Source organism: Haliotis rufescens, unplaced genomic scaffold (assembly GCF_023055435.1).
Source record: "Haliotis rufescens isolate VD_foot unplaced genomic scaffold, xgHalRufe1.0.p SCAF_1, whole genome shotgun sequence".
NCBI lineage: Eukaryota > Metazoa > Mollusca > Gastropoda > Lepetellida > Haliotidae > Haliotis > Haliotis rufescens.
Window position 1 is genome coordinate 57,218,306 of NW_025963779.1, and position 25,247 is coordinate 57,243,552.

Below are 25,247 nucleotides of genomic sequence, written 5' to 3' on the forward strand. Positions count from 1 at the left end.
AAATTATTGAATCTTATTAAAACGTTCTTCCTGCTAGGTGACCTATATAGCGGATTGTGATAACAGGTTGATCGTATTGGGATTATATCGCAGCGATAACCTGCTTCCTTCGAATTCTAATTGGGACAGTCAAGGCGTCGTGATGGTTGGTAGAGGGAACAAAACCACCTTCACGAGAAACATGGAAAGGTATTATAAAGGTGCAGGCAAACAGAAGTATATATACATGTGTACGTAAACAATAATCCGGTTGCATGTTTGAGTGCTGAGCTACTTGTATAGAATACAAAGGTCTAGATGGCTCCACACAACATCTTTTGACCCACAACACACCATGTTGAGATCATCCAGCATGTCTGGTGAAAGCTATATTTGTTTTTGTAAATTTAGGCCAATTTATTATTCAACCACTTTCGGATTTATTAAATATAAATCCAATCTAATGATTGGCTGATTAAAATTATCTGCCAACTCAAAGTCCGTGATGTTTCTTGAATTTCACAAGATCTGTCACACACGTCGCACTGATTACAAGGGGAAGGTCGGTGGTTCGATCCCCGGCCGTGTAATACAAAAGGCGTCGTTAAAAAGATGATACATGTTGTTACCCTGCCTGGCGATCGGCATTATTGAGATAAAAGAAGGCCTGGTTGGCTCGGAGTCAGTAAACTGTGGCATTAATTGTATCTCAGTGGGCAAGCACTACAAAACCGGCATATTCCGGACAGTACAAGCAGACACACACACATAAGCACAAGCACACGAACGTGCATGCACTTCGCTATATACGTGCAATACTCTTTAAGGCGCCGTTTAATCCCATATCTCCTCACATCCTTTACAGGAATACTTAAGTGGCAGAAGGCTGCATGATCTGCGCTCGTTACGTCTATCACAAACTCTTGTTCACCATGACATCTTTATTCTGCATTCATCCCTCAGGTCACTTCTCTTACATCAGCATGCTACACGTTGAAAACAGCCACGACCACCCTGTTGTTCGGGCCTCTGTGGTGTCCTCTGGGACAAAACGTTACAGAAGAGGCATGCCAGCTCATGGACATTGTTGGGGACATCCGTGCGCCTGTACAGGACATTTCCTAGTGTTGAGCCATGCGAAGATGAAATCATGATCAGCGACACCACGGGAAGAAAATCACAACGGCAGATATCAGGTCACTTACTGTATACTGCATCCGTATAGAGATTAATGAGTGAGGGAGTTGGGTTTAACGCTGCTTTGAACAGTATTCCAGTTATTTCACGGCATGTCGGCTTCGGAAAAGCCCGAGGCTATGCATATCTAAGAAGTTTACCACTTTGGTGAACGGGTATGGTGTTGACAAATCTAGAGACATATTCGAAAGGAATAGGGATTAGAACCCAAGATCATAGGTTTCTGGCGATCCAAGCAATTCTGACATCCAAGTTGTGGCGCCTCAGAAGACGCGTTTCCCCAACAGAGGTCAGTACAAGTGGGTTTAATATAAACGTTTAATGTATGTCAGTATTATGACTATTGAACAGGGTAAATAGCACATGTAAACAGCTATATACTAGGTCATCTATTCTAAATATTGATCCATTAAATAGCGCACATGTCAACTGTGTGTTGACTTTAACGCTAGAGTAGTGCCTGTTGCGCAGTTGGTAGGGCAAGGTAGGACAGGTCCTCGATCATTCATACCCACCTACAGTGAGGCTGATAACAAATTAAACAGGAACTCTAATCCCCTCGTAATTTAAGTAGGTCAGACAGGGTTGACAGATAGTGGTCGCGACATAAGACGACGGAGTCGGAAACTTGTAGCTTGTCCCTTTAGGTTGCATGTGTAAGTGTTGTGACATTGCTTTGTGGATCGTGTCGGTTATTGGACATATGTATACGTCCTCGTGTCATATGCAGTGTTGTATATTGTGTTGACTTTAGGACAAAAGAACAAACAGTGTCATTGAGGTAAGAAACATGGTTTATACTTCCTCGTGTCTGAAAATTATATTTCTTTGATATTATGTGTTGTTATATGAGGTTGTTTTCATAACATTTATTTGTGTACATACCATGCTCATGGGCGCGACAGTCATGCTAAGATTATGTCACAGGAACTCGTTTTTGGTCAGCAAATACAAATATGCACCCCCATATACAAGTAGAGAAAAGGAGCGTCACTCGATCGCCATCTTGCCGTTTGTTTTATATCGACAACCAGGTCATTTATCGACAACCATTTTTCATTTGTTCATGTAAAAACATTTCTGGCCATAGATCGATAAATTATACTCGTGTACAAGCCATCTAATGGATTAATGTCGATTACTTTCCGAAATATCAAAATTGTAGACTTCTGCAGCGGGCAGAATCGAACGAGTCACCTCATTGGATGACCTATTTGAACCAATACAATCAGTATCAAAACAACAACACTCATCCGACCCGTGTTTTATAATGATAGTCAAACAATGATATGATAATGACAAACAAGTGTCTCCATGGGATTTGAAAAAAGATGGATATAAAAATCTAATCATTGGCCATGCTTGCACAGGACAAACTGTTCTCATTAAGGAAATAGCGGAGCGATAAAGGAGAAATGGAAAAAGGATCTCGACAAGCACTTGCATGGCTTCTAAAAGTATGGCCTAACGCCGCTTTTAACAGTATTTGAGTTATATCACGGCGCTTCAGCTTAAAGTGGGAAGAACTCTTCGTGATTGGGATAGGTTTGGTGATGGACGATACAAAAGTCCTGACTTATATACTGAGCAGCATTGAAAACGCACCAGCAATAAATCTTGAAATATTACAAAAAACAACTTGAGCAATGACCGATTTTAATTAGAACAGACATAAACGGATAATAAAGAAAGACGACAAAGGAAACAGGAATACCATACAGCAATTACAATTACGTCATCAGTGTAAGGAAGACACATAGGGTTAAAATGAAAAGTCAATATCTGGTATGTCCGCCATTGACAGCAACACAGGCCATGCAACGTCTTCTCATTGATCGAATAAGTCTGCGAATAGTGTTCTGGGGCATTCCACTCTTGACGTGGTGTATCTTCAAGTTCTCTCAGGTTCTGTACTTGCGGGGGTCGGTCGGGTAGCCTAGTGGTTAAAGCGTTCGCTCGTCACACCGAAGACCCGGGTTCGATTCCCGACATGGGTACAATGTGTGAAGCCCATTTCTGGTGTCCCCGCCATGATATTGCTGGAATATTGCTAAAAGCGGCGTAAAACCAGACCCACTCATTCACTCACTGTACTTGCGGACGACGTGAGAGGCGTTGACCCAGGTAATCCCATAGATGTTCAATTGGCGATAGATCGGGTGACAGTGCTGGCCATGGAAGCAGAGGCACATTATTGTTCGCTAGGTACTGTGTTGAAAGACGTACTGTGTGCGCTCTAGCATTATCTTGCTGGAAGGTTTGCATATCCTGGTGCTGATGAAAGAATGGGATGACGTGATTTGCCAAAATGTTATTCCTGTAGTAAAGGGCATTAACTCTTCCACGACAAACATGGAGCTCTGTTCGATGGTTATGACTGATGCCGCCCCACACCATGACACGATGCTAGTCGACTGATGCCGATTAATAGTGCAAGCCCACTCAGATACCATGCCGCAGTTTAGCATGAATACCCCACTCACACACAGTATACGGACTCTGAGCCGACCAGTCCTTGTTTTAGCCCCTTTATGCCGAGCGCCAGACAGGGTAACAACAAGTACCATCTTTAAACGTATTTTGGTATGACGCTGCCGGGGATCGAACCCCGACCTTCCGCTCTCCGGGCGTACGCTCTACCGCTAGACCACGGAGGGGGTCTTGACTGGTATATGTATTTATAATCTAATTTAAGGCATCTTCGCAATTCCATCACATAAACATAATGTTAAGACACCGGACATTCAATAATCAAAGGATACCGTTAACATGTTAATTGGTAGGAATTATTCTGAAGAATATCTGAATATACCAACAGTCACGAGATTAGTTCACTTTTAAATCTTAGAGTAGTATTCTCTGAAACAATGATTGTTTTAAAGTGTAATATCATTACAGTTATAGACTGGCGCAATGCAAAATAATCTGTTGGTAACTTTTTGACGTATTGCTGCAACTTCAATATTTGTTGTTTTTTCACATCTCTCTTTGATGTCACGGTAAACTGTTATATTTTTGGTCGAAATACTAGGTTTTCTGTGCCTGGTTGTTGTACTATCTTTGACACATCTTCCAACAACACTTCACCTCCAACATCTATCACCAAAGTTGTCAAAAAACCGTATGTGTAATATCTTGTACTTGAACAGTGCTTTCTCTATCTTCAGTACAATTTTCATGTAACCAGTAATGATGTTTTAAGAAATTAAAATTGCTGCATATGGATTTATTGTAAAATCATTATCACGATCATTTGAAAGAATAAAGAAAAGTTCATATTGTAATTATCATAAGTGCAGATGCTGGGATTGGGGAGGGTTTAGGAGGCCCGTATGATCCTGTCATGGGGTGTTTTAGTTTATAAAAATATGAGGCATAATTTTATGTTACAAACTCGGTGTCCAATTTGTGTGGATCGATGCTCATGATGTCAATCACTGTCCAGAATATCTGGTCTAAACTCACTTGTTTACAGACCGCAGTCATGTAGCTCAAATATTGCTGAGTGCGGAGTTAAACAACCAACAAATAAAAACTAAACAAACAAACAATAATATAATTTCAGCTACCATGATAGAGTGATGGCGTCAATAATAAGCAACCAAACTCTCCCTGCCTGTGCGGACATCATTGATGTATCGGCGTTCAACCATTACATCACCCTCCTTGCGGTGAGTTCAGCAAAACCTTTAGCATCCAATTCAGGTCGGGACAACTTCCCGATGGCCAGCAGTCCGAACATGACCACACAGAAGGAAAGCGAGCTACAAAAACGTATTTTATATCACTGGAAAGATCTCGAAGAGACAAATCCAAATAATGTGTGTTCATATGTTCATAAGCTCAAAAATTGGCTCAGAAAATGCATTAGTGCAGAAATTTAAGAAAATTACTAACCTTTCTTTTACAATATGAATTCTGTTTTTCATCCGGTCATTGAAGGCTATGTGCACATATTCTGAAAAGACATGAAAAACACATTAAAATTCTTTTCATTTCAGTAATAAACGCATTCCACATGCTTTAGACACATGAACAATGTAAGATAGATTTAATAGATTTGAAGCATAGCATATTTAAAGTTCTAGGTCACATAGCATACTTACCATTTATGAGCTTCATGGGTTATGAGCTATTTAAATATTCTTAGAATTACCTCCATCAGTGCACTCCTCACGAGCAGGGTACCGATCTGCTCTATGCTCTAGCCATGGGGCCTCAACGTCGTCACCTAAATCAGATATACTTGTATATTATTTCTTGTAACATGTATATTAATACTTGTCATATGTATATTAATTCTTGTAACATGTATATTAATACTTGTCATATGTATATTACTTCTTGTAACATGCATATTAATTCTTGTAACATGTACATTAATTCTTGTAGGCTTAAAAAAAGTCACAGATAAAGGTTTTAGGCAACACAAATATGTGAATAGTGATCAGCTCTGAAGATACATGAGATGTAAAAATTCAGATAAAAAGCTACGAGAAATACAGTTTGTATTGATGGTAAGTAAGAAAACCGTTAATCATGTTTTTGTAATCTGTGTGGAAATTATTATAACTGATTATGTTGATGATGTATCTTTGTATGCTCTAAGAAAAGGATTCTCCTTACCTCCAACCTGATCTTGTTATAGATAGTTATAGCCAATCCAGTGCATGTTTACGTTCTCCTTTTGGACAGATAATACTTGGGCTTTTTACCTGTATTTTGGTATTAAAGAATAAAAATAAATCATGATTTAGGCAGAAAATGAAGGATAACATGAATTTCTATTTGTACTGTTTTGTAAATAGCTTTAAAAATGCTCCACTGACATTTTCCGAGAATCTATAATTGGCAGACAGAAAACAAGTCAGTACTGAAATACAAAGCGTATAAAGATCTCAAATCATACCACTTTGTACTTCCTGTCCGAAAACATTTAACTTAAACCACATGTCTCCCTAACTTCGATAAAACAATAACAAGTACTTGATACTCAAAGGTCAATAACCATAACCATAAACTGGGCTTCAATAGAGAACATCGAATTACAAGAGGCCCACAGGGCCTGTATCGCTCAACTGGATATTTACGCAGTTATGACAAAAATTATATATCAGGGCCTAGATTTTCGAAATGATCGTAGCCCTAAAATTATCGTAAGCAAATCGTAGGCTATCGTAGCATATTTTCGAAACTATCGTAGCCCTAAGATATCTTAAGATTGTCGTAAATCTAAGATAGCCCCATACCTGTCGTAAGTTTATTTTATCTTCATCCAAGATGGCGGCATATTTCTCCATAGATATTTTGACAAACAATTAGTCTGTTTTACGTCCAAACGTTGACATTTCATTTTGTAAAACTGTCTCATTCAAATTTACACTTCGAAAGCACGAAGAACGTATCAAGGATTTCACGTAAAAAATGTTCTTAATCGCGACAGCGATCCACATAACTGTGGAGTCGATAGCTTACAATATATTTCTATCCGAGTCCATGCTGAAGAAGTTTGAAACAACATACCTTTTCGATAATCTGGGAAGGATAAAAACGGAAGGTGTCGGCAGGCTACAGTAATGACCGTGACCTCATTGATAACTCAGGGGGAGCTAATCTTAGTTCAAACTCTAGTTGAGAGTGGTTTCCCTTTGTATTCCCCCCGGGACACCTTGCTCAATGTTAGAGTTTTCATAAAGCGCAGAGTTCCGCTGTTATATTTTATTGATCGCATTTGTGTCAATGCTTTAGTCTTTAATGTACATATTATATTTTTTGTCTGAGCAAGATTATGTGCACAGTCGCTGTGGCTGAGATATTGCCGATTCTTATGCATTGGAGGCGTTTTGTACTTTGTATGTATGATTTGTATGTAAGTAAAGCTGTGTGTTTAGAATTGTACGATGAATAACTGTAATGTGAACTATGGCATTTATGAAACAATATATACAGGCTACTTCATGCTTTTTGTCGAATACGATTTATATTTCGTCGAGTGAAGCCTCAAACCCCATATTGTTTCGAGATCGAAGATATCGAAACAATATGGGGTTTGAGGCTTCACGAGACGATTTATATTTCGTCGAGTGAAGCCTCAAACCCCATATTGTTTCGAGATCGAAGATATCGAAACAATATGGGGTTTGAGGCTTCACGAGACGAAATATAAATCGTATTCGACAAAAAAGCATGAAGTAGCCTATTTATTATATACATCTCCCATTTTTACATATTTTAAATTGAAATTTAGTCAGATCTTTCAACTACGAGAACGACGATATTTCTCGCGTCTCGACCTGCTCACATACGACCTGTCAAACCTGTCAACAAAATACAAATGTGAAACAAAAACATTTATTCAAATTGGCATTTTATCAATTTCTTAATGTATTATTGTATACAACTCATTGTCCAAACAATGTTTCGTACTAACGTCAATGCGTAGCAATACATAATAATCCATAGACAGCTGATTGTGTTCAGAGAAAAACAACGTCGCACACTCGCTTCGCTTTTAAAGTTTGAACTTTTGTCAACAAAGTCAACAACGTAAAAGGATATAACAAACACTGAATATGAACGTGAAAAGGTAAGTCCAAACATATTCTGTTGTCAATATTTTATGACGAACATTATTTATGCCATATTTCAAGATGATCTTGTCATTCTATTGCAAGCATGGTCTTTTCAATGGTAACTCGTCTTCACGTGTGTTCGATGTTGTCGCATTTGCAGTGTTTTTTTCGGAGGACATTGATACATTGAACATGTCAGGCGATAGACATATGTTAACATTTCCGTTGATGGTATTTCCAGACAACAAGCTTGTCAGAAAATGTTGATTCTGAAGGCGGCTGGACACAGATTGCATCGTAAATCCACCCTGCATTGGTGCCGAGTCCGGATTTCGATCAGCTGTTGTGACTGTGCTGCTGGCGGTGTTACTGTTTGACAGAATGCGAGATATTCCCTTCTGCTTTTCAGTATTCATACTTGAGTAATCATGATCGAATTCACGTTTTTTTGCCCTAAATTTGTTAAATAAAATAATTCAAAATAACATTTTATCCATATTTTGAAAGATCAATGAATGATATTTGTATTTCTCTAAAGAGTATTTTATTTTTTATTTGGTATTTCATTACTCTAATGTCTTAAAACAACACGTTTATAGGATGAGGCCAAATGTTTTTACCAATATATGTTCTTATGATATTCAAAATACCAACAAAATGAATATAACTAACTTATACAAACCCATTTTAACAATTGATATTTAAAAAGGAAACTCGATTTGTTATAGTCCCCAGAATTATTAAATAAGTGTAGATAAAATTAATGTATATTTTCACTTCAGTGGAATACCAACCTTCAAAATCTATTTCTAAATATGTTTTTTCCATATAATTTTATTGTTTTAATATATGTAGTATAAATATTTCATAAATTCATTTTTTTTTGTTTACAGCTGTCATCTCACCAGATATCTGAATGATGTCATTGGGAGAAACGCCACTGTCTGTCAACTTCTGGACCAGGTGTTTCCTCATGCTGAGGGGCGGTCGGGTAGCCTAGTGGTTAAAGCGTTCGCTCGTCACGCCGAAGACCCGGGTTCGATTCCCGACATGGGTACACTGTGTGAAGCCCATTTCTGGTGTCCCCCGCCGTGATATTGCTGGAATATTGCTAAAAGCGGCGTAAAATCATACTCACTCACTCCTCATGCTGAAAAAAACCCAAATGATTCAGGTATATTCAATATCATGCCATTTATTTGATATTTATTACCTTATTTATTTTGACTTACTTTATGGCTGATTGTCATTGTATTTCCCAATATTATACTAAAGTGTTTATCCAAAACTAATATAGATATTGAATATTTACCTGTCTGGTGTCAATTTTTTGTCATCAGCTATGTCAGCACCTTCTGTCATAGCCTTCATATTCCATATAGCTTCTTGACACCCAGTGGGGCATTTTTGTACCAGTACGACTGTTCGTTCCTGTTGTTATTGACTGCTAGAAAAAATGGACTGTATGGTGTACAAGAGGCTGGTGGTCGTCTTTGTCTGTACAATTTATATGCATTGACAGGGCATTTTTTTCAGGTCTTCTGGTGTTGCATAGGCCCTTGGTTTTATTTGCCGTATGTTTTTAGGATTATCCCCAGGTCTTCTTTTTGTTTGTCGCTCACTTATAAAAATAAGATACTCGGATCCATCATCATCATTTCTAATGTCAATGTCTCCCAATTGAAATTTCTGTTTCCTTTCCAGTTCTCATGCCGAAGTTGAGACAACAAATCATCCACATGGTGTGAAGGAGGCTGTGTGGGTTTTCACTTCCGAGGGTCTTGGCATCGTACATGACATCAATATCCATATCTGACAGCTCTTCAGCAGCCTTGGGTTTGTTGCCTTTACCCATTGATTTAAGTTCTTTTTGTTTGCATTTGAGTGTTTCTCTAGATCTTGCAAATGTGATATCGGAAATGATGTTAAATGTAGAACCCATTTGTTTCAAGTGTCTTTGTAGGGAAGATTGGTAGCTTTTTAGACTGACTGGTTCATATTCTGATCCATCCTTCTTTTTTACTGACAGAAAAAAATCTTGACAAATAGGAATCTAAAGATACTGCATCGATTTCTTCAATTTTTCTAGTTTCCCCCTCAACCATCACTAGGTACTCACTGATAATTCTAATGTCTCTATCTGTCTTCCTTCTTGTGTTTTCATTTTCCAGATCTCGAAGAAACCTTGAAACATCATCATCACTGATAGATTGATACTTTTTATCACCAAGTATGCTGTAATCTATTGCAGATAATAAATTATCCATATCACCTCTCTCTATGTTGTCGCTCATTTCGGCTAGCAGACGATCAAAGGGAGGTAATCATGAAATTAAGTCCCTTTGTATCAAGGGGAAGTAACTCGAGATGAAAGTAGTTCCGGTTCAAACCTTATATTTTCACTGGTGAAAATATAAGCTTATATTTTCACTGCAGTGAAATATCATTTTCAAATTTATTTCACAATACCATTTATATTTTCACTATATATCTATATATTTCATACTTATGTATATAATAAATGCAGTTATGTTATAAAATCTTGGTTGTTTTATATTTTTATTTCATGTCTTTCAGTTATGAGTAAATCTCATTTTGTTTATTTCTTTAAATTTCAACCAGGGATCTTATATTTGGTTCGCCCAATGGAATAATTATAAAATTTAATTTTTGAGAATCACATTCACCATCAATGTAGTGCACTGTAAAGTCGTAAAATGCCATTAAAGATGGTCACTGAAATTCTCATTCTGAAAGTAATTAAGATTTAAGCTCAAGTTCAAGGAATTGCATCCGTCCAGTATGCAAAGGCATGAGTGCCAATTTATTGTTCCAATTTCAAGTGGCATCAACTTTTCTCGATAGCAGTAAATAAAATATCTACAATAAAAAATGTCTTCTATTGCTGAATAAACTCTCAAAAAATTGACGATGGAAATTGCTGCAGAAAAAAAATTCTGCCAGTTATTTCTGCAAAAACAAATACATTCAGCCAGTTATTTCTGAAAAAAAAATTCTGCCGACCATTCCGAAGTTGTCCTGCGCTGCCTTATCCCCGTATGGAAAGTGGTTTACCGATTTACTTATAGCAGTAATTCTTTTACTCAATTTAGTATTCATTTAATGATATCAGTTATGTTCTACTGATATCAAGACATTAAATAATATCATTAACTGTTGGATGATATCGTGAAATTAAAAAATTATTAATGATATTCAAAGAAAAGAAATATTTTGCAGTGTATTAATGATTTCAGTTACTGTTACCATACTTACATTGACTAATGATATCGTGTATCCAGTAACTGATATAATTAAATCAGTAAACAAAAAACTAATGCTGAATTATTGATATCATTTAACGAAATTATCATCTCAGGTAATGAATTACTGATATCATAAACATGAATAAATGACTTCAAATCATAATTTCAAATTATATACATGTATTGTTATGCAAAACCGTGTAAATGCTCTTGAAAAATAATTTAAAACTCTGATATCAGGAAAATATATTCGGGATATCAATAAATAGGGTTTATCAGAAATGAAATGAGCAGTGTTTATGGTCATGAATTGTATTAATGATATCAATAACCTTAAACCCTTTTTCAAAGTAAGGGAAGGGTCGAAATGAAATACTTCAAGAGAATTTTTAAATAAATTCTTATTGAACAGTGTTAAATGCTCTTTCAAAGACGACTGTAATGAGCAATCCAGGAATTTGATTAAAATAGCAGTGATTCAACAAATTCTGCTATCACCTAAAAATCTGTTTTTCAAAAACCCTGTTTGAGTTTATTATACCGGTTAATACTTGTTTGACTCAATAACCACAGAGACGATTTTACAATCGACGTTGAACAGACGTAATGGACGCAAATTCTTCTTAAATCTTCATCACCGTCATCTTTTGGGATACATTTTATTATTTAATGGCTTTGAAATCGCCTCAACTCCGTTACGTTGATCGTGTCGACCATTTTGACATTGTACTTTAAGTAAATATATCACGACTGTTTGTCACTGTCACTGACTCAATGAGGTAGGTTCTTAACGGACATTTCTCATCGAAAGATCATAGTATTTAGATCTATTCGTTGCAAACAAACCTGAAAATATGTTACTGTAAAGCAATTAGAGCATACACTCGTTTATGTCATCTCTCGTTCTGAGGGACTATTTCCCCCGCGATACAGTTTGTTGTCGTATGGCGGTCTGTGTGAACATGAAGTCACACGTGCAAACTGAAGTTAATCGAGGAACAAAATAGGTATATAAAAAATATGAAACTATTCATTCACTTTGTGTGAGTTTATTTTGGTATGAACCTTTATAGAGTCAGGGCCAAACTGTATGAACGTCGGAGATTTCGACGACGTTTACAACATATCTGGGCCTGACTCTAGGAAGGTTCATACTCCAACTGACTCACACAAAGTAAATGTCAATTCTCAATAAATTAAGTAACAAGGGGCATTTCGTTCCAGGTTGGCATTATCTTCATTCTAGCGCTTCTGCAGAAGCGACGATTCCACCCCGAAGTATTTGGAGGGAGACCGGCATTGATTGTGTGAGTACCATTACCTATGCAGCTCTGTGTATATATCATCTTCATCACACATATATAATTGCAGCATGTAATGACTAAAATTATCTACACAAGGCCATCTCTTAGGATTAATGGTGTTTGGGGCCTGGAACTGGGGCATCCCATGGGTAGTATCAAGTTATGTGATGAAGTGCTTACCTTACATGTCTGTTTTAATGATTAGAGAGGACCCATTAGTCCAATATATTGGTATTTTGTCTTTCCAGTCCTCTTCCTCTACTAGACGGCTACGACAACCGTTTCTCATACGCTGTAGCCTTCGGAGCCGTCATCAACATCATCGCAACATTGTTCATGAAATATACAACCAACTCCAACTTTTCTTTGTGGGCTAAGGGTTGGTCTCTCCTATTAGTATCTTTATGTACCACGAGTGGATCCGGGGAAGTGTGGATGGTGGTGGTTCTCTCATACCTGTCATCATTTCCCGATAGACAGCTTACATTAGCAGTCAAATCGTAACATTCAAAATCATAAGTTGTCAAAATAACAAGCATAATCACATAGGCGTGACAACATGAATCAGTCATATGACACATGATGCACATCAATATGACGGCAATAGGACACTGACATGAGAACACAATGACATGACGGCGATAAACAATGCCATAAGGGCTAGCAGTACCAGTAATATGACAACAAACAAACAAAATGGCATCGAATGAGGTTATTATATCGGCACGGATCACCTAATTACTACTGTGTACAGGGGACACGGGGGGCCCAGTCGTCAAAGGCGCCGCGATTCGCTGTGCAGAGTTGCCTCCCTTGGGCACGCCAGAAACCTATGATTGTGGGTTCGAAACCCAGTTCGCCCCGAATATGTTTCTAGATTTGTCAGCACCATACCCGTGCTCGTGGGTTTCACCGAAGTGGTAGACATCTGAGACCTGCATCACTTCGGGCTTTCCTCCCACATTAAGCTGACACGCCGTGATATAACTGGAATACTGTTAAAAGCAGCGTTAAACCTAACTCACTCACTCCTTCACTCACTACTGTATACAGAAAGCTACTGTCTCACATAATATGATAGCATCAAGCAACACAGTGCCATGGTAGTTATGAAGAAGCAGAATGACATGAGAACGAGAAGCTCAATAACATGGCAACGAAAGGAAAACCATAATGACAGCACAATTTCATTACTGTAAGAGGGACAATGTCAAGATATCAAGAATCACATGAAACATAAAGTATACAGAGTCATAATGCAATGCTCACTTTAGCACCTGCCTCATCTGACACCCCACGTATGTTTGTCATCTAATTTCTTATGATACTATTGAACCTTTCGGAGGTTCAGTAAAATCTGATGGTGTCTGGATCTGTTCTATTCCAGCACTGGTGCTGCAGTTTCGAGCTCTGGAGGTCTGCATCACATGTTTTCCACTGTTCGCCTGTATTTCGACACGACACAAGCTGGTTGGGGCAGTTCTCGGTGTCGCATATAGTTCAGTACTGTAAGTTGTAATTGTTGTTAACATCCTTCGATGTGCTGATATCACACGATATATCCCCTGAACACTTTATACTGATCTCCTGATAAATTTGAACCATAAATTGTAGAAACTTGTTTCAAGGTAAATGTAATTTAGTACTACCCATGAAGCTCTATAGCTCTAGCTCTTGCATGTATGTATGTATGTATGTATGTATGTATGTATGTATGTATGTATGTATGTATGTATGTATGTATGTATGTATGAATGAATGAATGAATGAATGATCTTTATTTCCTCCATTAATTTCGGAGAGTGATATACATTTGGAATCATGTTAACACAGCATATTTACACGAACATTATATTATGCAGAGAAATTGGCAATACTGAATATTTACATGTCCTGGTCCTGGTATGAGATATGCTGTCTATAGATAGAGCAGTGATCGCAGGTTCCAGGAGCTTATGTCTCGTGATACAGAAGATATGAATTCAGCCCATCTGTCAAGGCTCATATCCTCTACAATAGGGGTTATACCACCTAGCAATGTCACAAGTTTGACTTCGTCATCTGCACAGTCCTCAGTACGCATGTATTGTTCGAGGTTTAAAGAGTCAAATAGATGTTCATAGAGGGTGTTCCTTGCATCAGCTAAAGCTGTACAACATAGCAGTTGGTGCTTTATTATGTCATCGCACTCCTCATCACACATTAAACACTGTCCAGGTGTTATTGGTAGTGTTCCTAGTTTCACAAGTGCATACATTGGTCTAGTTGGTATATTGTACAGAATACACATATTCCACAGTCTATGAGGTACAAGCTTACTGTGAATTTTAATAAATCTGTTTAATTCAGGGTGATCTCGCAGACTCGTGTGCCAATGAGCAGTTTCATGTTCTGTTATTTTAGTCTGTACGGTTTTGTTCCACACATCCTTGGGTGGAAACTGGTTAGTTTTCATAAAGTGAACTATTATGGTCCATAATTCCTATTTCTTTGCCACATTGAGTAGATCATGTGTTACAGACTTACTTTTGTCACTGCCTGTTATATATTGAGCACACTTGAAATAGAACACCTTTTTCGGGGCATATCTGTGGCTGCTTCTACACATCCTCCCAAGGAACACCAGCTTCATTTTGTCAATCACGGATGTCATTGTCCACAATCCCAGCGTCTGAATAGTTGCAACGGTCGAAGATCTTACATGAAAATTTTGTACATTACGTGCAAAGTAGCGCTGGAGTTTTTCAATTTCATTGTGTTCTGTCTTGGACATATTTGACCACAGTTCACACGCGTAGAAGGCACCTGGAATTATTACTCTACGCCATATGTTCATACAGCAGACTGGGTTCAGACCAGGCACATGTACAGTCACGCTGGTTAGACTTATCTCAGGACGTAAGACTACTCTATACGCAGCACAGAAGCGCTGCCTATTCGAACCCGCCAAGGGCTTTTCGGAGAATGTGCAGACTCCCCAACACTGCAGCCTTCTGCCTTACCCAGAGTGTTAGAAGGGCTGTGTTCCAGGCAGCAAACCAAGGTACTCTCCCAATGTCAGTCAACAGATTGGGAGGTACCAAACCTAAGGCACCGAGAACAATTGGCATTTGGACAAGCTGGTACATGGGATGCAAGCGAGACATTTCGTAAGCGAGGTCCTCATATTTGCCATGCTTTTCTTGAATCTTGTTAATCACTTGGTGGTAAAAGGGACGGAGAATTCAATGATACAACTGATTTCATTGGATTTATCAAAAAAGCAAAGGTCAGTTTTGCTTGCCTTGGTAGATCTAAGAATGTTATTATATCATTTTCTGGGATCGAGCCATCATGTTGCTGGGGATAATGGGTTTATGCCAAGGCTGGGCATCCACTGATTATGTGTTGGACAGTTTAATTAAATTTAATACATAATCCTTTTCAAATTTACATTGTGATGCAAAATTACACATTAATGGTTTCGAGTGGGAAGTGACTGGTCCTGGGCAGCAAACAGAAAGCCTTCTGTTTCACTTTTCAGACTAGCCGACTTCATCTAAGCAAGGACTCTGCAGGGTTGCAGATCTTTTTACATACTGGTTATAAACTCGATCATCATCACTATGTGCTGCATGGCTTACACACTTGTTTACTTTTGCAGCTTAGGCAGTACGTTCGCTAAGGCCGTACAGTCCTACTGCCAGACTGACCAAGCACTAACGGTAAGAGTCATACCGATTTCCAAACAAATCATGGTCCAAGTGCCAAGCACATATTATTCAGATCTGTTTCATACCCGTGTCCTAAGATTTAACCAGGTCAAATGAGTTACTTTACCTACCAGGTAAAGCATATATGATATGCGAACCGATATGCTGTGGACACGTTAACGATAACCCAAAGGCTGAAAGACATGTTGTTATAACTACCGCTACAAAAACTTGATGGAACAAACCCTAAAAATCATCGACTATTTTAAGCCTCGTTTGGCATGAAGTAGCGCATTGAATGAATGCTAGAGGGCTGCCTTTAAACCTAAACTAACATCTAGTCTCTGAAATTAAAATATTTTACAGCAAAAACAGTTGTTAACTTAGAGTTATAAAATATAATATAAAAAGGTACCCAGAGACTTTCTTAATTTTCAGATATTCCTGATACTGCAGTAATCTAGTCTTGCCAATTATTATAGACTTGCATGGGCTGTATTGGATATATATTTGTCAGGGTCTGTATGACAGACTACTTTAAACCCTAACTCACTCTATAGCCAAAATGACTTATGACGAATATCAGATATACATGTATCTTTAAATAACTGGCTTCGTTTAAAGGTACTTCGAACGGTATCGGTTCTCACCAACATACCGGTTGTGCTGTGCTTCTTCTATCTTATCTTAAAGTTCCTTCTTACCATCACGTGGTGCATCAGGTCCAACACCTACGTCATAACAGTGAGTACTATTGGATTTTCCATTACCTCTACATAATAAGTTGTAGCAGGATCACTCGGGGTACATTAGGTTTTAAACGTTCCGCGTTAGGTTTAAATTATACCACTACCAGGAGGCGAGTGGTATAAAACCTAACGCGCGTCGCATAAACCCTATGTTTTATATGACATTGTATAAATATCAAAACAAATTCAAATTTTATAGAAAACAGCTGTCCGATTGAACTAAGTTTAACTTGTGCTATGTCACGTGACTTTCATTGACTCGGAAAAGCATGCGGTTCTCTGCTTCGAAGCTTGGTATGAGGAAATTATTCTGCCTCTCATAAATCCACGTTCAGCCTGATTTGCTCGTGGTGGGGATTATGGGATTCATTCGCCCGCTAAGAAATGTATTTCCTTCCAAGGCGGGAAACGTAGTATTTTATCAAAATCACGTGGATCAATCAGATCTCACCATTCTGACATGGAGATATGATAAGTCAAACGTAAACTGAACAACATAATTTCCTGTGACACTGAATAAGATTTCATGCAAAGTTTTGTTTTTTTACCAAATCTGAAACAATTTCGGTAAAAAGACTCCTGTAAGTGTCCAAATGGTTTAATTTGCCATACTGACATCTGAAAATGCGTGATTTCATAAATAAAACATGAACATGCCAAAATGTCAGTTTACAAATCAATAGCGTGTGTGTCCACCTCTGGTTGCTATGCAAGCAACACATCTTCCTCTCATGGAATGGACCAGGCGTCGCACAAAGTCCTGTGGAATAACTGTCCATATCTGCTGGAGCATGTTTCGAAGTTCCTGGAGAGTCTGTGGAACACGTGGTTGACGTCGATCCATCTCATCCCACATGTGCTCGATTGGTGAGAGATCAGGGGAGCGAGCCGGCCAGGGGATGACATTCACGTTGTTTTGTTGAAGAGAATCCTGAACAAGTCGAGCAATATGAGGCCAGGCTGAAAGGTAATGCCTGGGCCATGACGACGCAAAAACGGTAGAACAAAAGGGACGATGATCTCGTCGCGGTGGAGCTGTCCATTGAGATTTCCCACTACCACTATCAAACGGGTCCTCTATCGTGCTGTAATCCCAACCCATACCATAAAGCTGCCGCCCCCGAACCGATCTTCTTCCATGACACAATGATTGACGTAACGTTCACATCGACGTCGGTACACTGGAATCCGTCCATCGCTGTGGCTGAGGTGAAAACAAGACTCGTCAGTGAATAGAACTTGTACCCACTGCATGGGCCATCCAGCGTGGACGCTGTCTGCACCACTGTAGACGTGCTTGACGGTGGTTTCCTGTCAAAATGGGACGTCTGGAGGGTCTTCGGGCGACAATCAATGCACATCTGAGGCGACGACGTACGGTTTGTGAAGATATTCGTCGAAGGCCAGGGATGCTTCTTGCAGTCACTGTTGCTGGCTGGAATCAATTTCGTAGGTGTGTTGTTCGAATCCAGTTATCTTGTCGATTATTGGTTACGCGTGGCCTGCCACTCCTAGGATGGTCTCTGAATGCATTCGACTGTTGCCAACGTTGCCATAAACACCAAATGGTGTTTCTGTGGACATTTAATTGTCTTGCAACATCACGTTGACTCGATCCTGCTTCAAGCATACCAATGGCTCGCAGACGCTCATTTTCGGACAGGCTAGGCATTTCGTAATGTTGAATAATTGCGTAATTTTGTTGTTTTTTCTGATCGGTTGTTGTCAGCACGATCCTAAACAATGCATATGGAATCCCGCGTTAACGCACATGTTTTTATACCCAGTCTTGGGTAGTGAAATGCATGGGGCTTGCATACAAGTCAACTTTTGCATGGAATGCATGCTTTTCTGTAGCAGATGCGTTTTTGTGACTTGATTTCATACATGTACTACAATATTGAAAACCAAACTTAACTTGTTTGAAAAATACACTAAAATATTGGTGTCACAGGAACTTTTGTTGTTGAGTATATTTTAACTGAACTTTCATCGGCTATCGGTAAACGAATTGCAGATTCAATTTCTTTAAATATTCCTTTTAAAAAATGTCGATAATATTAAGCATTTCGGTGTGATTATGCTTTAAGCAAAAATAATATAACAATTTATATGCTTTCTTCAAAAGGAGCCGCTGAAACGGGTGTACACCCACCAGCAGCAGTATGTCCGTCTAGTTCTACACAGAGACTATGACCCAAGGTATCGAAATGCCGTGAAGAACTTAAAGAGGCATGCAGGATACTATATAGTCAGCGATGTGATTGCATGGAGAATTGTAGAATCTTTCAGGAAGAGAAATTCATTCACTATAGTAGTGAGAAACTGTAGTTTTTGTTTGTTAGTTGTTTAACGCCGCACTCAACAATATGACGGCAGTCTGTAAATAATCGAGTCTGGACCAGACAATCCAGTGAGTGATATCGTGAGAATCGATCCACGCAATTGGGATATGATGACATGTATCAACCAAGTCAGCGAGCCTGACCACTCGATTCCGTAAGTCGCCTTTTACGGCAAGCATGGGTTGCTGAAGACCTATTCTAACCCGGAGCTTCACGGGTCCGAAACTGTAGTACTACAAAGACATGGTTAACTGTAGTAGTATTATGTCATGTAGGACCGTAGCATTATAGTTTCATATTGAACTTATAGCAATATCTGGGACTGAAGCATTATAGTGATATGTAAGACTCTAGCAGTGTTGTATGTATGACAAGTACGATAGTGGCATATTGGACTGTAGCATTTTGAAACCGTGCGTGACTTGTAGGACTCTAGGATTATAGTGGGATGTAGTAAGGTAGCATAATAATAATAGGTAGGACTGTGGCATATTGGACTTTATCAGTATAGTGGCATGTATGACTAGCATGATAGTGGCATGTATGACTGAAGGATTATGGAATCATGTATGACTAGAATTATAATGAGCAGTATAGTGACATGTAGGACTGTATCATTACAGTGGAAGAAGGACTGTAGCGCTGTAGTAACAAGTAGTAACTCTAGCATTATGGTACCATTATGTGACATATTAGTGGTACAAATATATGTGTATAACTGTAGCATACTGCCATGTTGGAACATATAGCTAGCATAGTGGCATTATTGCATGTGGAACTGAAGCATTGTAGTGAACTTTATAAAACTGTTGTAGCATGATAGTAACAAGCAGAACTGAAGGTTTATCAAACTTAATCCTTCAGTGGCAAGCAAACATATCACCTAGCATAATCCATAACACACATATCTGTGGCATCTATTAGCATCGTAGCCAGTAACAGTTTTGGCTTTCTTATTGAAAATGGTAATCAAAATATTTCTATTTTATGCATTCAAACTACCATGGTTATGCACACCGTACAACACTGTATTTCAGCAAAGAGACGACAACCTGTGACAAACTTATCTACAGATCCATCCCCGGATTCAAGTACCCAGTGCGAATTATATCTGTGGTCTTTATACTGCTCATACTTCTATACAGAGTAAGTAGGATGCGGTTATCTTGAACCCATGTGCATTATAATCATACGATGTCTATCGATTTAAAACCTCATTGTACCAGTAGAGCAGTGGAAGTTGAAACCATGTAGAATGCGGTTATCTTAAACCCATGTGAATTTTAATCATACAATGTCTATCGATTTAAAAACCTCATACTACCAGTAAAACAGTGGAAGTTGAAACCAAGACTTAGTAATACTACACCAAATCACACACGTGTTGCTCTTAAAAGCATATCGAACAACGTAATGGTAATAATAAACGAGCGGGTGACATTGTTCACAATCATATCTAGTGACAAACGGTTTGATGTTTATACAGTAGTGTATCACATATACTTACGCACGAGAGAATGTTTCGACCATCTTATCAATGACCAGTCGTGATTGTTTCATCCCAATTCTCCCCAGTGTACCTAATTAAGGTGTGTGAGTCAGTATGTTAGTATGGTTTTACGCCGCTTTCAGCAATATTCCAGAAATTGGCTTCACGCATTGTACCCTTGTGAGGAATCGAACCCAGATCTTCGGGGCGGTGACCGAACGCTTTAACCACTGGACTATCCCGTCGCCCAAATGATGTCGTATATTTTCTATTGATACCAAAGTGTACATTCATTTCGAAATTAATTTATATCTTGTTATTTGGTTAAAGTGTACGTACAATTGTTCACAGGCAAGGAATTCTAAACAACGTGGTTTCTCACGAGAATCCAAGTACCCGTTCCAACTCTTATCGTCAAAGACGAATTAAATGGATGCTTGTGGCCATAGCTAAATTTGAACATGTTATGTTTTTGGAAGGTTTTGTAGGTGGTGATTATTCCAATCTGAGCCCTGGCTTTTTTAGTGTAGTATCATACGTCAACAGTCGCTGGTCAGGATATCGTCCACAGTCATTATCTCCCTCTTACTGCAATCATCATGGCGGGCAAGACGTCTAGGGCGCAGCAATTCGTTATGTGGAGTTGCCTCTTTTAGGCGTGACAGGGATCCTGTGGTCGATTCCTACATGTAGATTCACCCTGATTATGAATCTTTGCAACAGCAACACATACAACTCACTGGTTTCCCCAATGTGTTAAACCCCACAGATCTGCATCACTTCGTGCATTCTTCCCACATTATAACGACATATCTGAAATTCTGTTCAAAGTGGAGTTAAATTAAACCAAACTCACTATCATTCCACGGCGGCAATGCCACCGTGGTCTATTTATAATAATTCTGTAAAAGTCTGCGGGCACATGGTTTTTTTTAAGAAATTGTATCGGAAATTCATGCATTTCAAATTTTGTCTTCAATTGTCTGTGACAATTCATTGCATTCGTATGAGTATTATTTTTGTTGTAAATGTGTCTGTGTTGATATAACATTCTAAAGGACTTTTCTATTTGTAATAGCTTTGTAAAACGTCTATGGAACTTATGGGTAATTGAAATATGTTCTTATGGGTAATTGAATACCCATGCATGATCAGTACATGCATAACATCACATTTGGTCTAGTATTTCTTAAAATTCTCTGTATTTTGTGAGTTGTGCAGTTTTAGTATTATTTAAACCCTGAAATGTATGACAATTTTCAGAGGTTTACTGCAATGAGAGGGAGACAGTGAGGCTACTAACCCCCTTTTGGTTTCGGGGGTATATTTAGAGGATATAAGGTACTCAGCAGTGTGGTCGCCGGGACGCGAAAACAAATCGTATTTAGTACACAGATTTAACATTTAGGTTGCTTAAAACCCATAATATTTATTTTATTACCCTGACTTTCCACTTTCAGTTTCCGTAAAAATTTAATGCTGATATTTATACGACAGCGCCCTTTTAGTGTACTGCATGCTAGAGCAAGGGTTTTCATTTACAAATGTCTAAATAATTCGTATGAATATCTTGATTAAATATTTTGGGGAAATTATCTTTTTGTAAATATAATGTAACTGACAAAGAATTTGGCGACGTGTTGATGCACCGAATCAAACACATCGCACCGCATCAAACGTTTTCGTGTCACATGTAAGGGTAGATGAGTTGGAATAACGCCATGTTGTCGGCACAAGGGAAATAGAGATGTATTACTTTAACTAAGTTTTGTTTCATAATGTTGTGAACGTGCAAGTTACACCGACATAAGAAGATTGATTTCTTTTTCCAGGTTGGATTGGGCCTGCTTCTGGGAGGTGTTCAACTTGTCATGAAGCTAGAGGGTGTTTCAAGTTTCACCTATGGTGGAACTAAGTATTTTTTATTGACGCCAGTTGTTGTTGATCTATTTAAAGGTATGGCACTAAGGAGTGGCCTATTCGGTCGCCTTTTTTAATGTTTCATTTTCATTTTTGTACTGGATTAATACAATAACACATCGTGTATGAACACTCACAGCGTGCACAATTATCAACAAGGTAAAAGATGATTTCTGACAATCACAACAGTTTGAGATCAGATGTATTGGTGTTTTGGGATTGCCTGGCATGGAGAGTCGGAATGGATTTCCTCTTTCTTTAATTGAAAACTTTAAGTTTATAATATACCGATATATGATGCATATACATGTAGACAATGAAATGATACATAGCAATAATTTAGATGGAGAAACACTACGTTATGGTGAGAGTGCGGTTTAAAAGAGTGGGAGTAAGAAAGTGTTTGCCAACCCGTGAAGATTCCAATCAGTATTCAGTATTCAGTCTTCAGTATTCCGTGTTTGTCGAAAGAGTCGACTAACGGGATCGGGTGGTCAGGCTGAATTTGCTAATGCATGTCATCGTATCACATCAATGTTCATGATGCCAATCACTGGATTTTGTGGTGTAGACTCCATTATTAAGAGAGAGTCGTCATACAGCTGAATATTGCTGGTGTGGCGTAAAACAACAAACAAAAGTAACCGTTAGCTTTAAATCTCAGGGGAATCGTAAACTATGTCACGTTTCGTGACTCTGACTAGTACTTGGCTTTCCAAAGTATGCCGACACCAGATCCTCACAAAGCAGTGTAAACCTTTGAGTAATCATTATTTTCCACGTAGTCGTCCACATTTTCCCTGAGTAAAATCGGTTGATGAAGTGAACCGGGTTTCACCGTGTCTGTAATAGGTAAACAACAGAAATATATGTACACGGCGATGCACGTGTCCATCATAGAGTCATGAATTGAAGGAACCAGCAAAGACATTACCATAATGAAGCAAATAAAAGATACATTCGAACCTCGTTGTGTCGATCACGTGGGGACTTGCTAAAAGTTAAAATTATCCGGGGTTGGAGACAACCAATCAAGTGAGTTTTTGAAAACCAAACATCATGTTATGGGATATTATTACCAGGTTCGGACGCAACACAAGATTTCAAGGCGCGGCTGCTGATAGTGAAATGGACGGCAACTCAGTCATATCATCGATATCACTGTCCCCATCTGGGAATTCGATACATCCAAGTTCGACACAATCAGGCTCGAATGCAGTGGGAAGTCAAACCCAAATGGACCGCCTTCATCAGAAAGGGAGAATATTCACCACTCAAGACTCAAAATCACCTCCGAATAATGCTTGTTACCTACACGCCTGATCGATTTACATTATATGAACCATTCGTTTCACAGCAGTGAATGGAAGTGCCTAAAAGTAGTTTCTAGGGGATTTGTTCATTTCTTAATACACCACATAATATCTTTCTTCCACTACCAAGGAAATATTTGGGTGAGTTATTTTCCTCCGCTCAGAACGTTGCGTTTCATTTAACTGTCTCCTAATGCGCACGTATAATATCCGCCGTAGAAGGTTTATATGTGTGTTGGCTGTTCCCAATGGCGATACCTTTATATGATTAGCAACAGCAGATAATCGAGACTGATTATTCTCTGGTGCTGATTTTTTTAATTACATCATACGATACATATTGTCTTCATCCTCAACAGAGAATGTACATAAATGACTTAGTCTCTTTGTTTTTCGTGGTTGTTTTATTTATTTTCGACCATCTGTCTTCATTATCTTAGGGCTAAACATAAAACAAGGTTTTTTTGGAGTTTCGTCGGTTAAAATGGACAATACTTTTCCCCTTCTAACAAAGATTTATGCACTTAAAGCAACACATTTTTTTAGGTTGAAGTCATTTTAGAATTCCACTTCTGTAAACACATACGTGTATTAACTAATCATGTTTATCTAAAAAATAACTATTAATGACCATGTTCTACGTCCAATATTATTCAGTCGAAGTAAGAGTATTATAAGCCTTTTAGGGAAACGGTTATCGTGCATCCTGATTAATTTCAGTCAGTATTTTTACCTCTTTAACTTTAGCGTTTATATGAAAAGTAATTATATTTTGTGTTTGCATTCAAACGATTGCACCCAATACTTGAAGCATCATATAGAGGTATCGATGTCAACTATTGTACAAGTCGGTCACCTTTGAAATTATATTCTCAACAAGAGCACGCTTAGCCTAGTGACTCAATCAAATGTGTATATGTTAAAGGAAGATAGAAAGGAGTACAAGAAACTCTTTTCTCTTCAATGTTAACAGAATTTAAAGCCATGTTTCTTTAAAAATAATGAAAGCCATGTTTCCTTACAAATAATGAAAGGTGACCACCTAATCTAACTACAAATACGTTTGTTTTGTCTGGATTAACCGTCAAAACCAAGAACGTCATTGCATTTTATTAAAAACTAATATCACCATCAAATGCAGTAACATTAATATTTCCTTAATACCTCAAATAGAAACAATGCATTAACAACAACAAAAAGACAAAAGTTGTGGACGAACTTAACAACCTTGTTGTAAGCCTATATGTACATGTATATGACATTCGAAATATTCAGACACATTAGTTTTCTTTGCTTTATATATGTTTCTATTCGAACTAGTTTATCCTTACCACTTTTGATTTATGCCATGTGTTGAATGATTAATGTTTGAAGAACACGTTTCACACATATGATTACTTCGGAGGAAGATGCGCCTCTTT

General features: G+C 38.3%; 1 protein-coding gene and 1 long non-coding RNA gene across 3 annotated transcripts in view; both read left to right on the plus strand.

Annotated features, from left to right (window-relative positions):
* Positions 1 to 25,247, plus strand: part of LOC124131504 (stimulated by retinoic acid gene 6 protein-like) — a 59,692-nt gene that overhangs the window by 24,108 nt on the left and 10,337 nt on the right. The window lies entirely within an intron of this gene.
* Positions 7,877 to 8,728, plus strand: LOC125381540. The gene is made up of 2 exons (XR_007221864.1): positions 7,877 to 8,170; positions 8,642 to 8,728. It is a non-coding gene; the product is annotated as an uncharacterized LOC125381540 (long non-coding RNA).